The 15026-nt window shown below is 45.2% G+C and overlaps 1 protein-coding gene across 1 annotated transcript in view; it reads left to right on the forward strand.

The window, feature by feature from the left end:
* Positions 1-15026, forward strand: part of LOC141097517 (uncharacterized) — an 88841-nt gene that overhangs the window by 49458 nt on the left and 24357 nt on the right. The window lies entirely within an intron of this gene.

Raw genomic sequence — 15026 nt, forward strand, 5'->3', positions numbered from 1 at the left:
CTGACCCTAACCCTAACCCTAACCCTGACCCTAACCCTTAACCAAATCATACTTAACCCTAACCCAAACCCTAAACCCTAACTAACCCTAACCCTAACCCTGACCCTAACCCTAACCCTAACCCTGACCCTAACCCTAACCCTAACCCTAACCCTGACCCTAACCCTAACCCTGACCCTAACCCTTAACAAAACCATACTTAACCCTAACCCTGACCCTAACCCTAACCCTAACCCTGACCCTAACCCTTAACCAAACCATACTTAACCCTAACCCTAACCCTAACCCTGACCCTAACCCTAACCCTAACCCTAACCCTGACCCTAACCCTTAACAAAACCATACTTAACCCTAATCCTGACCCTAACCCTGACCCTAATCCTTAACAAAAGCATACTTAACCCTAACCCTGACCCTAACCCTAACCCTGACCCTAACCCTAACCCTAACCCTGACCCTAACCCTAACCCTAACCCTAACCCTGACCCTAACCCTTAACAAAACCATACTTAACCCTAATCCTGACCCTAACCCTGACCCTAATCCTTAACAAAACCATACTTAACCCTAATCCTGACCCTAACCCTGACCCTAACCCTAACCCTAACCCTAACCCTGACCCTAACCCTAACCCTAACCCTGACCCTAACCCTTAACAAAACCATACTTAACCCTAATCCTGACCCTAACCCTGACCCTAACCCTTAACCAAACCATACTTAACCCTAACCCTGACCCAAACCCCAACCCTAACCCTGACCCTGACCCTAACCCTAACCCTAAACCCCCTTAACTAACCCTAACTCTAACCCAAACCCCTAAATTCCATGGTTAAAAAAAAAAAAACGCATATGCAAAAAAACGCATACATGAGCATGCCAGTGCGCACATATGCGCATCCATAGGCTATAATGACCCCAAAAAAACGCAGCGCATGAAAATCGCATACATGCGCTTACCAGCGCGCAGGTATGCGCACCCATGTTAAATATAGGGGAAAAAACGCATGCGCAGGTATGTGTTTTTTTCCAGCGCTAAAAAACGCAAATGTGAAACCAGCCTTACATGGTCATAAGTGTTTAGACCCTTTGCTCATTATTGAGTAGAAGCACCTTTTGAGCTAGTACAACTATGAGTCTTCTTGGGAATGGTACAACAAGTTTTTCACACCTGGATTTGGGGATCCTATGCCATTCTTCCTTGCAGATCCTCTCCAGCTCGGTCAGGTTGGATGGTGAACGTTGGTGGACAGCCATTATCAGGTCTCTCCAGAGATGCTCAATTGGGTTTAGGTCAGGACTCTGGCTGGGCCAGTCAAGAATGGTCACAGAGTTGTTCTGCAGCCACTCCTTTGTTATTTTAGCTGTGTGCTTAGGGTCATTGTCTTCTTGGAAGGTGAACCTTCGGCCAAGTCTCAGGTCCAGAGCACTCTGGAAGAGGTTTTCATCCAGGATATCTCTGTACTTGGCCGCATTCTTGTTTCCTTCAATTGCGACCAGTCATCCTGTCCCTGCAGCTGAAAAACACCCCCATAGCATGATGCTGCCACCACCATGTTTAACTGTTTGGATTGTATTGGGCAGACAAGAGAATCATATTTCTCATAGTCTGGGAGTCGTTCATGTGCAAACTCTATGTGGGCTTTCATATGTCTGGCATTGAGAGTGAGAGGCTTCCGTCGGGTCACTCTGCATAAAGGCCCCACTGGTGGAGGGCTGAAGTGATAGTTGACTTTGTGGAACTTTCTCCAATCACCCTACTGCATCTGTGGAGCTCAGCCACAGTGATCTTGGAGTTCTTCTTTACCGCTCTCACGAAGGCTCTTCTCCCACGACTGCTAAGTTTGGCTGGACGGCCAGGTCTAGGAAGACTTCTGATGGTCCCAAACTTCTTCCATTTAAGGATTATGGAGGCCACTGTGCTCTTAGGAACCTTGAGTACTGCAGAAATTCTTTTGTAACCTTGGACAGATCTGTGCCTTGCCACAATTTTGTCTCTGAGCTCCTTGGCCAGTTCCTTTGACCTCTTGATTCTCATTTGGTCTGACATGCAGTGTGAGCTGTAAAGGTACTGTCACACTTAGCGATGTACCAGCGATCCCGACCAGCGATATGACGCGGTCAGGGTCGCTGGTACATCGCTAAGTGGTCACTAGTGAGCTGCCACACAGGCAGATCTCACCAGCGACATCGCTGGGGACGGGGGTCGCTACTTACCTGTCAGACTAGGCGATCCTGCTTCCCCCCGCCCGGCTCCACGCTCGTCTCTCCACAGGAAGCGCCGCAGGAAGCTGATGACGAGAAACAGTCCTGGACGTTCTCGCGCGATCAGCGATAACCAGCAGGGGAGCCGTTCATAGGTAAGTATCAGACGCAGCGATGTCGCTAGCAATATCACTATAACGTCACAAGTTATAGCGATATTGCTAGCGATATCGCTTAGTGTGACAGTACCTTAAGGTCTTATATAGACAGGTGTGTGCCTTTACAAATCAAGTCCTATCAGTTTAATTAAACTCAGCTGGAATCCAATGAAGAAATAGAATCATCTTAAGGAGGATCACAAGGAAATGGACAGCATGTGACTTAAATAGGAGTGTCTGAGCAAAGGGTCTGAATAGTTATGACCATGTGATATTTCAGTTTTTCTTTTTTTAATAAATTTGTAAAAATGTCTACATTTCTGTTTTTTTCAGTCAAGATGGGGTGCAGAGTGTACAATAATGAGAAAAAAAGGAACTTTTTTGAATTGAACAAATGACTGCAGTGAAACAAAGAGTGAAAAATTTAAAGGGGTCTGAATACTTTCCGTACCCACTGTATATCACTAGTAGGATCTGGAGCAGAAACTAACATTAATACTCTTATTGGTCACTGTACTTTCACACAATTTGATCTCCTTTTATAGATAATATAAAAGACCAGGTGTCCCCAACCTGTGACTCGCGGGCCCATGATTTGTGGCTCGCGTCTGTCTGTCAACTTGGTGAGTTAACACCAGGTCTAGAAAATAGTTATTAAGAGCATGTCTCCAGATGGTGACTTTTGTGATTAGCTTTGCACAGAAAAGCAGATCTAGATGTGCATATAGTGACCATGAGGGTGTTGGGATAAGGGAAGCTGGAGATAGGATGATCCTAAGTTAGAGGAGGTGACTGAAGCTGGATGCGAATATGCTTAATGCAAGAATACCAAAGGTGAGTAAGATGGGAACCCCTGGGTGTAAGTATGCTGACTCCGTGTGTAAAAAGGACTTGGGTGCCACAACTGTAGGAGAAGGTGGCAAGCAGGAGATAGATGTCACTACTCATGGGACTCTGGATGTACAGTAGCTTGCAACCCTCTATCAGAGCTGAGTGTGGCTTTTGAAGCAACAAAGGTTGGGGATCACTGTGATAGGCAATCTGAAAATCATTTTATTTAAAGAACTATGTTGTCCTAACAGTAAAAATCGCTCTAAAGTGCCGATCACTAGGTGTCTCCTTTCTGAATCGCTCCACTCCCTGTTGTCAGGTGTAATCCATCTCAAGCAGAAGAGATGGCAAAACAGATGACAGAAATTGGTAGTGGGTCTATGTCTCTGCTCCTGAGCTACAGTGATGAGCCCACACTTTTGAACAGGGCTGTGTTGCAATTGAGAACCTGCACCGGTGCTACCCCATGACTGAAACCCAAATGCTGCCAGGTGGAATAAATTTCATTTTGTCCCTGCAGCACTTGGTTGCATGCAGGTGTGGTAAGGGTCCGGGACTGGGGGGGGTGGTCCACTGCTTACCACGTCCGGACGCCACAGACACCAGGCGAAGCAAGGACAAGACGGAGGCAGAGTTCAGTTGTAACAGTTCCGGATTTTATTTGTCGTCCTCCTGACGACCTCAACCACGCACCGCAGCCTATTTACAGTTCTCCGTCCCCAGGCCCGGGTACCTGCACCTTTCCTCCAGTCGAAGTAACATCCCTCGCGGATCTTTCGCTGGGGCTGTCCTAGACCAATCTACCGCCAGCGCTACACCTGTTCGAGGTCGTTGTGCAATTAGTACCCCCGGGGCCTCGTCTGTCCTGCGGTCCGTCGGGTCAGGGCCACCCCCTGACTGTCTCTTTCCTGTCAGTCCCCTAGTTGAGCGCTTCGCTGTTCTCCGTCTTCTGCCGAGCTCCTCCCGGGACTAGCCTACCTGGAACCCCAACCAGTCCTATTTATCCCCTCTCTCACGGGGAATTCACCTCCTTGGTTCCTATCTCCCCTCCCCCTTGACTAAGCATTTCTCAAGCCCTAAGGCCTGTTTCACACATATGTTTTTACCTGTCAGTTGCCATCCGCCAAAAAGGCGGAGGACGAATCCGTGTCCGTCAACACACCAACAGGTGCCACCGGACTGTAGATTGATATGACTGGATCCGCCGATCTAGGAATGTAAAAGGAAACGCGCTTAAAAAAAAAAGGACAGCCGATGTGCCGGGGAAGACAAGTGTCGGAGGGACCGCGAAAAGAGAGCGGGGTCGTGGGAAGACATGTGCCGGGGGAAGCTTGCGATGTCGCGGGAGGTCGGAGCTTGCGATGTCGCGGGAGGTCGGAGCTCGCAATGTTGCAGGAGGTCGGAGCTCGGGTGAGGAGACGGCGGGAGTGATGGTCGGAGCTCGGGTGCGGAGACGGCGGGAGTGATAGTCGGAGCTCGGGTGAGGAGATGGCGGGAGCGATGGTCGGAGCTCGGGTGTGGAGACGGCGGGAGTGATGGTGAGAGAGAGATTTTAACGGCTCCCGGGACGGCAGTAACGGGTTAAAATGCTTCCCGGGGCTATAATTCCGGGCATGCGCGGTTCAAACTGACGGTTTGTCAGAGACAAAAAATGTTGGAGGGTCCGTCTCATCCGCCCGGGAGCCGCTAAAATTTTGGCGGATCCGTACAAAAACGGGTATGACAGATGACTGTCAGTCAAGATCCACCAATAATGTAAGTCTATGGGGAAAAAAAACGGATCCACCCCTTTTTTGGCGGATCCGTTTTTTTTTAAAAAATTGGCGGATTTTGACTGATGGCAAATAACGGATGTGTGAAACAGGCCTTAGCTGCTGTTGAGTCCTGAACTACTGCCCCTGCCATCTTGTGGTCATTTCTAGGTACTGCACTCTCTTGTCTGTCTTTCCCAGCTATCACCCTGCTGTCCTTTTCAATCTCCGTCCATAGTGCACCAACCGTTCCCTCCTACTTCCAGTCAAGTCTGTCCGTCAAGTCACCTTCCCCACACTGGTGCCGGGTAGGTTATTAACACTAGCAACATGCAGATTAACACCATATCTGCAGGTTAATAGCATTTTTTTTCTGGTGACAGGTTCCTCATAAAGCAAAACTGTCACCTGGTTTTCCCCATATAAAGTACGGCCAGCATCTTTCAGCCCTTTGTTACATCATTCTAGTATGCTGTATATATGTCTCCAATCTGCTCTGCAAGGCACAAAAATTGCTTTTACTATACTCACCTGCGGTCCGGTCCGATGGGCAGACAGAAGTATGACTTTGGAGGCAATGGCGGATCTCAATAGGGGCGGATGGGGCGGTCGCCCCGGGCCCAAGGTTTTTTGGGGGCCCAGGGAGCAGGGGCGGGCTGGGCCCTGTGCTGTGACGCCGCCGGCAGCAGACAGCTGCCCGCGTCACATTCTATGAGGCCGGCCGGGGCCGGGAGCTGTGCACGGCCGTCACCTTGACGGCTGCTCAGCTCCGGCTCCCTCCGGCTGTACTTCCGGGTTAGGTGTCGGGCGTGCGCGATGACGTCATCGTGCACGCGCCGACATGTCCCAGACGACGCTGAAAGCAGAGGCGCTGCTGGGGAGCCAGCCAGCTGTGAGGTAAGTATGGGGAACTTTTTTTATTTTTTTATTTATAAAATGAATTAAATGGTGGGAAGGGGTGAGTGGGGGCTGTACACAATGAAGGGGTGGTGACTGGGGCTGTACATGATGAAGGGGGGGTGACTGGGGCCTGTATATGATGAAGGGGGGTGACTGGGGGCTGTATATGATGAAGGGGGGGGTGACTGGGGCCTGTATATGATGAAGGGGGGTGACTGGGGGCTGTATATGATGAAGGGGGGGTGACTGGGGCCTGTATATGATGAAGGGGGGGTGACTGGGGCCTGTATATGATGAAGGGGGGTGACTGGGGCCTGTATATGATGAAGGGGGGGTGACTGGGGGCTGTATATGATGAAGGGGGGTGACTGGGGCCTGTATATGATGAAGGGGGGTGACTGGGGCCTGTATATGATGAAGGGGGGTGAGTGGGGCTACACAGGATGAAGGGGGTGAGTCGGGACTACACATGATGAAGGGGGTTGAGTGGGGCTAGACATGATGAAGGGGGTTGAGTGGGGCTAGACATGATGAAGGGGGTGAGTGGGGTTGTACAGGATGAAGGGGGTGAGTGGGGGCTTCACATGATGAAGGGGGTGAGTGGGGCTGTACAGGATGAAGGGGGGTGACTGGGGTTGTACAGGATGAAGGGGGTGAATGGGGGCTTCACATGATGAAGGGGGGGATAAGGGGGACTGCACATGATGAATTAAGGGGTAAGTGGGACTGCACATGATGAATTAAGGGGTAAGTGTGGCTGCACATGATGAATTGGGGGTAAGGGGAACTGCACTTGATGAATTAAGGGGTAGGTGTGACTGCACATGATGAATTAGGGGGTAAGGGGCACTGCACATGAAGTGGGGGTAAGGGGCACTGCACATGAAGTGGGGGTAAGGGGGACTGCACATGATGTGGGGGTAAAATTAACTGCACATGATGATAGGGGAGTGGGGCTGCACATGAAGTTGGGGGGGAAGGGGACTGCACATGATGAAATGGAAGGGGGGATAAGGGGCTGCAAATGATGAAGCGGCACTGCAGATGAAGTGAGTGGGTGATAGGGGACTGCAATGGATGAAGTAAGGGGACTTCAAATTAAAGTGGGGACATTAAAGTGGATCCCCTATGGCCAGGATCACGTTGGGCGATTTTGTGCGTATTGGCCGTAGGCCTACAGCTTATGTGCAACGTCTTTTTAGGCCATGTCCACACATGGTGGAATGGTGGCGGGTTTTCTGTATGGACCCGCAGCAAACCAAGTGCTGCGGTCCGTATGGCTGTCAATTCCCGCACGGGGACCGCAGCGCTCAGGTGGGAAGGGGGATACAGGGGCCCAGGTTTTATGAACAGCCCCGGGCCCATAGTCCACTTAATCCGCCACTGTTTGGACGTATGCAATGGGTACACTATGTGTGATATAGGATGTGTCAACCACATGAAGCAGGGAAGGAGGACGGTGATCGTAAGAAGAGAGGAGATGCCGGATCAAAATCAGAGACACCCATCAGACCGGACTGCACTGTCTATGAGTATAACAAAAACTATATTTTTGGTGGCAGATTCCCTTTACGAGCAGTCCTCCCCTCTGACTAATAGAGAAGGGTATCAAATAGAGGATCTCACTTTGTTACATCCATATATTTTAAAGGGGCAAATGGAAAGGGGTTGTCAAGAAGAGGTTTCCCCTTAAATGAGAAACTGGCACTGAAAACAGAAAACAAAAAATAACTAATATAACGTAAAGAACAAGGTGCACCTCTATACGTCTAGAGCCGCACAATTTCTGTATATTATATCGGTTACTGGCATAAAAAGGAAAGGGTTAATAAGGCAAGCATTAAAGTCTGCAGGATGGAAATGAACCTGCGCTGGTTGCACACTTTGTCACCGCACTCTTACCGAAATGAACTACTGAAAGAGACGTTAAGCCTTCTTCTTACTCAGAAGCGCTGACCTTCATTTTTCATGTCAATGATTTGCATGGCTTTTCCTTAGCGCCTTCAGCTGGAAACCTTTTTAAAGTCTTGGAAATGACATTAGGCGTGCCGTTCGCCTGACAGTTGTAACAGACTTCATTTAATACACAATGGTCTAATTCATCTCCACCGGCTGCATCTTCACTCAGACTTTCATGCCGGGACAGTCCAGGGATGATTATTTTAATAAAAGTCGACAGAGGTCATGGTGTGGAGGGAAGGAGATATTAGTATAAATCGGAAAGGTGGACAGAATGGTCCGAACACAGTAATTTATAGAGTAGTGTCATGACTATGCCAGGCTTTATGGCGTCTGATCTCCAGAAAAAAGCCCTGGACCATGAATTAACAACTCCATAATTGATAGTCTAAAACCAGTCATAACTTATAAGTGTGCGGCAATGCTGCTTTTTTTAGGCAAAGTTTTATGTGAAAGGTACTTTGACCGCCACTTATTTTGAAGAGCAAATCAATAGGCTCAGCACCCCCAAAATTAAACATGGCCAAAGTAGAAGATGATCCTAACAGTCATCCGTACACACTATAAGTAGATTATATAGGGGTAAGAGTCATAAAAGGTGCCTTTTTTTCTAATGATATTGATGGTAGTGGTGGAGGGGGTAATGGAAATGAAAGGTAGATCATTTGAGTGGGGACAATTTTTTAGTGCAGCTTTCCTCAAAAGTCTTTAGCCCCAATTTCAAACACTTAAGTAAGAAAAAATGTCTATAATTATTTTGCTGCGTGACCCATGTTCTTTTGGGACTCAGCTCATGGACAGATGTCCTGACATTTCTATTTAGAATTTTAAGGTATTATTCACAATTCATTGTTCCATCAATGATGCCGACCCTGGACCAGATGCAGCAAAAGAAGCCCACACCATGATACCACCACCACCATGTTTCACAGATAGTATGAGGCTTTTCTTTCACCAACCATAACGCATCTCCTAAAAACTACAATGCTCTATTTTGGCCTCATCCATTTACAAAAAATTGCTGCAATAGCCTTCTGGGTTTTCTAGGTGGTCTTTAGTAAACTGCAAATGTTCTTTATGCAGAGCAGTGGCCTTCTCCTTGTAATTCTGCTATGCAAACCATTATTGTTCAGTGTTCTCCTAATGGTGGACTCAAGAACATTAGCAATAGCAAATGTGAGAAAGGCCTTTAGCTGCTTAGAGGTTACCTTGGGTTCCTTTGTGACCTTGGAGGCAATTATAGATCTTGGTTTTGGAGTGATCTTTGTTGGTTGACCACTCTTGGGAAGGGTAATGATGGTCTTAATTTTCTCCTTTTGTACATAATTTATCAGACAGTAGATTGACTCTTTAGACAGCAACGCTTCTAATCATGTAAACGATAGATAAAACAATGCTTAAGTTTTCCTATCAACTTTTTTTTTTTTTTAATGGGGATCTGTGTTGTAGTTTTACTGCAATTTTGTGGGTCACAAAGTGTCAATGAGGAGTTCTAGCCTAAATCCCCTGTGCAGGGAGAAGATTGTATGTGTTCAGCAAGATGCTGCAGGCAATTTGTGTGTCATAGAATGTATGCTTTCAGAGGTCAAGAAGAAAAAGGAAACTGTGGAATGGATGGAAGTGGCCCTGATTGTTGAGCTGTATGGGACCCGAAATGTTATAATAGTTGCTATGGTGTTAACAATTGATTGCTTGGAATATCAGTTGGATTAACAGTAGGTCATTATTAAGGCAGTAGCCTTTTTAGAAAGTTTTATTTATTCATATTTTTACCATTAGCAGCAAAAAATAGTAAAAAATATTTATTTTAAATCATCATGACTCACGTCTTCTTTGCTTCAATGATACAGTATATGGACATGGAGCCTAAATATACATTTTTCGGCAGATTTTCTTTATAAAATGGATACCTAAGAGAGTGTTTGCTTAGCAGCTTAGAAATAACAAATTTCAATTTAAAATAAAACAGATGAGTCGCAAATAGTCCGTCCAGAAAATAGTCTGTAGACTTCGTGCTGCGATAATTTCATCTGAAAGTAATGCAAATATTGAGCTAAGATCTGTATAATCAGCAGTCATCACAGAAGTAATAAAACAATGCTTCCTGCCATCATAGCAAATAATTATCCAGCTTCCCAGAGTCAGCAAAATGAAGAGATCTATGAATAAAATTGCTGCCTCATCACTCCCATCCTCACAAAATCACTTAATTAATAAAACAGGTTGCATTAATCCAGTAATTGGAAATTAAATTGCAACTATTACATTTTTTCCCCCCAAATTGAATATTTTGTACTGCATTGGAAGTATTACACAGAAAGGGTTCATTTCCAATCTTTACTTGATAATATTAGAAATCTGAAGACATGGCTGAGTGCTAAGCCAATGTTTTATCGGATAGCACTCGGCCCAGTGCTACATTATGGTGCAGCGCCGATACAGCATGAGAAATCAATCACAGCCTGCTGCAAGTGCATCCGAGAACCGGAACACACTCACCCATACAAGTCCATGGGTGCGAGTGAAACATCGGACTGCACTCGGATGTCGGAATTTCTGCGGACGCCGGCAATGAAGGAGATGGAGGAATTACTTTCTCTGTCTCCTCCCCACCTGTGGTTTGATTCTCTCATGCGAGAGGGTCAGAGCACGGCGCGCTCACACTCAACTCACGCTCTGACAGAGGTTTAGCCCAGTGTAATATGCATAATCGTCCCGATTCTCTCGCACGAGAGAACATGCGCTCGTGTGACCACGGCCTAACAATGGACTTGGATTCCACACTCTTCCTTGGTTCTGCAAGAAGCCCAAAAGGACCCATATGATACGGCTGGTGGTGCATGTGCCCTGCCACTCCATAGCACTAAACGGGGCGCACATGTAACCTCATCAGGAGAAGCTTCCACCAGTCTGAGCATGCTATACTGGTCACATCATGCAATAATGGCTATAGGGTTGAGTAAAACATACTTTTGCTTTATTAATTTCTCCCTCCATTGTGGAGATAATAGCTGGTAAAGTTTAGGCAATAAAATAGGAAAAATGAGATTTGTTTTTTTTTCTCTCTTCGTCTGTTTACGTAGTTTTATTGACGTCCCTCGCCGGTAGGTGCCGGGATACATTCATTTCCAGGATGTAGTCTTCGGTTTGCGTTTGTATAAAAATCCAATCTTATGTGCTCAGTGAAAACACGGAGAGAAATTACTGCAGCGGAAACCATCGCTCATCAAGTGTAGCCAGAAATCATTGTGACAGTCCGGTGACCGTAGAGTTATTGATAGTCTTCCCTGAGGGTATAAAGGTGCAGAAAGGGCAGTCTGAATACTAGTCCTGACATGATATCTATCTATCTATTATATCTATTATCTATCTATCCAATATCTATCTATCTATATATCCATCTATCTCTCCCACTCTCTGTTGCTAACGGAAACCAATCAGAGCTTAGCTTTCATTTTTAAACTGCTGTAAACACATGAAAGTTGAGCTCTGATTGGTTGCCATAGGTAATAGGTAGTGTTTACAGATGAAACTCATTTCCTCTTTGGCCGGTGTTGCTGTTCCGCCCCGCTCACTGATTTATGAACATTTGTGCATCTGACCTCAGTCCTGAAGAAACTTTGCTGGTGTAAGATGAGCCAAATTGATTCGGGGGACACATCACTGGCGTTACATACATACCTCCCATCATTAGCCATAATCTATTGGAGTAAGGTGCACCCAATTGATTAGGAGGCATGTGACATGTGAGAAAATGACTCCTACACCCACTATGGCCACATGTAGATTTTAATGACAACGTACTCCAGTTTTCTGTTAAACATTATAGCAAATTTGTCTCCCTGCCATTAGCACGCCCCTTTTATAAGCCGTGTCCACTTCTAAAGGGTAGTGACAGGCCCAGCGCAAAAGGACTTCTGGTTCCAACATTTTTGCCCCAATGCTCCTCGTGCCGAAACGAGAGACTTTTTTAAAGAAGGAAACTGGCATAAAGCGAATAAGGGGGAAAAAGGACACGTCCAGATGTTGTTTCTATGTAGGTCCAGAAATCCAACAAGTCTTTCTAGAGTAATCAATCTGTGGGAACTCTGCATTTTCTTTAGTTTTTGGAGGTTTTTTTCCTTTAGACATGGTGTTTTGCAGCCGTTTGACCTGACAGTGTCAAGTTTGGAGTAGATTTTAACAATAAATCTTCCTCAAAGAAGTGAATTTTCCCTTTTTTTCTTCCTGCAGTGAAAATGCGATCATTTTGTTGGAGAAAAATGCTCCTAAAAGTCCCCCTAATTTCAATTTTCATTGAAAGGAATAGAAGAAAATTTTAAGTGTTTTTCTTTAATGGATTTTAGATTGAATCTATGTCAAAATCCTCTAAAAAAAAAACCCAAAAGCCCTCCATGTTAACCGAGTCTTAGGGTTCACAATAAGCATCTTTCTTTTGAAGTGGAATATTTCCCAGAAGAATTGTGTCCCGGTGGTAGAGCTGGAGACAACAGCTATGGAAGTCCGGTTATACAGGAGATTGAGACCATGCAGTGGAAATTGTGGCCCAAAGACAGAAAGCACCATTGTGCGCTTATGGTTCTTGAGGCCAGGAGCTTGCTTGTAAATAAGGGGTCATTTTCAAATAATTAGCTGTTGACACAACAAGTAATTATTAGTGATGAGCGAGTATACACGTTGCTCGGGTTTTCCCCAGCATGCTCGGGTGTCTTCCGAATATTTTGGCGTGCTTGGAGATTTAGTTTTCGTCGTCTCAGCTGCATGATTTGCGACTGCTGGACAGCCTGAATATAGGTGAGGAATGCCTGTTTGTTAGGGAATTACACACATGTATTCAGCCTGTCTACAAGTCACAAATCATGCAGCAGAGATGACGAAAACTAAATCTCCGAGCACGCCAAAATACTCGGAGGACACCCGAGCATGCTTGGGAAAACCCCGAGCAACGAGTATACTCGCTCATCACTAGTAATTATGCATACCATCCGCCATCATTATACCGTGTAGGTATGTAGAGTCGGCCACAAGGGTAGCGGTCAGGATCAGGTGCAGACTTCAACTGTCACTACTGGAAACTGCAATTACCAGAGGTTACGTTACTGAAAGCTGTGAGAAACTCTACATAGTGGTCGTCCCCTTTACAGATTTTTATAACTTGAGTGCCAATTGTAATAAGAGTGAATGCTATACTTTATCAAACTTAGGTTTTTCTGATTTGGATCTGGATTTCTGAGTAGTAAGCAGAGTAGATTTTGTTGGGACTCCTTGAAGAGACAGTGAGAGTCCTGCTTAACCCGCCCACACGATGATTGACAGCTTTGTCTCTGTTTGTACATCTATCTATACCTATGTCAGTTAGCCCCTGTAGGTAGAGTAATCAGGACTCTCACTGTCTCTACTAGGCGTTCGGGTTTATTCTCAATGTTCTATAATTGTAAAGAGACCTTTTAATATTTATATATCAAAGTTTGGGATAGAATTAAAACATTTTTATAGCATAATCGGCATGTAAAGAAATAAAGGATGGCACTCACCGTTCAAACGTGCAAGGCTTTATCCAGGAATAAAAAGACATCGGCACGGGAGACGTGTAGACTACGGACTACAGCCGTTTCGCTCTGCTGCGCTTCAACGGGTCCTGATTTTTATGACATAATCTGTTTTTATTTTCAAGGCTGTTCTCCCAATCTTAAATTTTTCCTGTGTTTTAATATAATTTACTACTTTGCTATCTTATAACATAACTCTATTGTATAGACAGAAAACTGATATATTGTGTGAAGCTAAAGATAACAGACTGCTACAATATACCATAGCTACACGGTGGGCACAGATATTATGCAATTTGTAATTTCGACATTTAATTTTATTATTGAACAACTGCAGTCGGTCATTCCAAAAGGTTGAGAAACCGGAATATTTAAGGAAGTAAAAGGGAGGTTTTGTCTTTCACATTGTATGATTTCTGCATAATTAATTTGCATTTTATTGCATGAAGTGACACTGTGCGGAGAGGTGACTGTGTTCTTTAACCATAAATCTCCCATATGAGAAGGGCCCATAAGTTCCCAATCGGGTTTAGGTCTGGTGAGGAACGGGTCATGTAATCATTCTTTCATCTTGAAGGCATTTAATGGCAACTGAGCAGTGGAGACTTCGATGCATGTGACAGAGCATTGTAATAGTTTTCTTGCAAAATTTCCTGTACCACTGCTTGAAGAAAGTGTCTTCTAAAAACTGGCAGTCGGTTTTGGAAATAATTTGGAGTCCATTTTCAGTCCAACGGTCCAAGGAGCTAATTTTTACTAACATCAGTTCATAGCAGTTCTCCACATTTAAGTTGTTGGCGTCTGAGAGGAAGTGGAGGTCTGTGCGCGTTACTGATCCAGCCATGGGCACGTCCATCTGGTCCATCAAGAGTCCATCTCAGCTCATAAGTCCATACAATTTTGAAAAATCTGTCTTCAGATACTTATTGACCCAGTCTTGACTTTTCTCCTTCTGTGTCTAGTTCAGTGGTGGTCAGGGTTCAGCTTTCCTTACCTCGGCCATGTATCTGAGCACCGAACACCTTCTACTCCTGGGAACTCCAGGGAGGCTGCAGTCCTGTAATATGACAGCACTGGAGGATGATGCATTTCTCATCTCTATGTGTTTGATTGGTCTCAAATCTTTGGTAATGTGTGGCTTTTTTTTTTTTCAACATTTTTTTTGTGACGGTGTGGACCATTTGCAACAAAACTTTTGATGGCTCTGTGATCATGCTCCATTGCCTTTCCAATTTCTGGAGCACTGCATCGCTCTGTAAAACTTTTTTAACAATTTTTGACTTTTCGGAATCAGTTAAATCTCTTTTTTGGCCCCTTTTGCCTGACGAAAGCAAGCTGCCTAATAATTCTTCACCGCATGATAAAGGGTGTTGTATCCGTAGGACATACCCTCCTCATAAGACAAAGACACATTACTTGATATGATTCACACCAATAAACATTCAACATTATACAACTTGGAATTGGAAAATGTGCAAAAAAATGATGATATGGTCAAAATACTCACTTGTTTAATAATTCTGCACACATTGTAAATGCTAGAGATTAGCACGCCTCCTAAAATATGCTTCGAATGGTCAGGAAGATTTGACTAAGTACAAATAAAACTGGTCCATATCAAAAGTGCCCCATTTGCAGAGTGGTCTTTTATTCTTTTTATAATAGAGCACATGC

This window comes from Dendrobates tinctorius, unplaced genomic scaffold, assembly GCF_039654945.1.
Source record: "Dendrobates tinctorius isolate UK_male_01 unplaced genomic scaffold, ASM3965494v1 ptg000084l, whole genome shotgun sequence".
In the NCBI taxonomy this organism is placed as follows: Eukaryota; Metazoa; Chordata; class Amphibia; order Anura; family Dendrobatidae; genus Dendrobates; species Dendrobates tinctorius.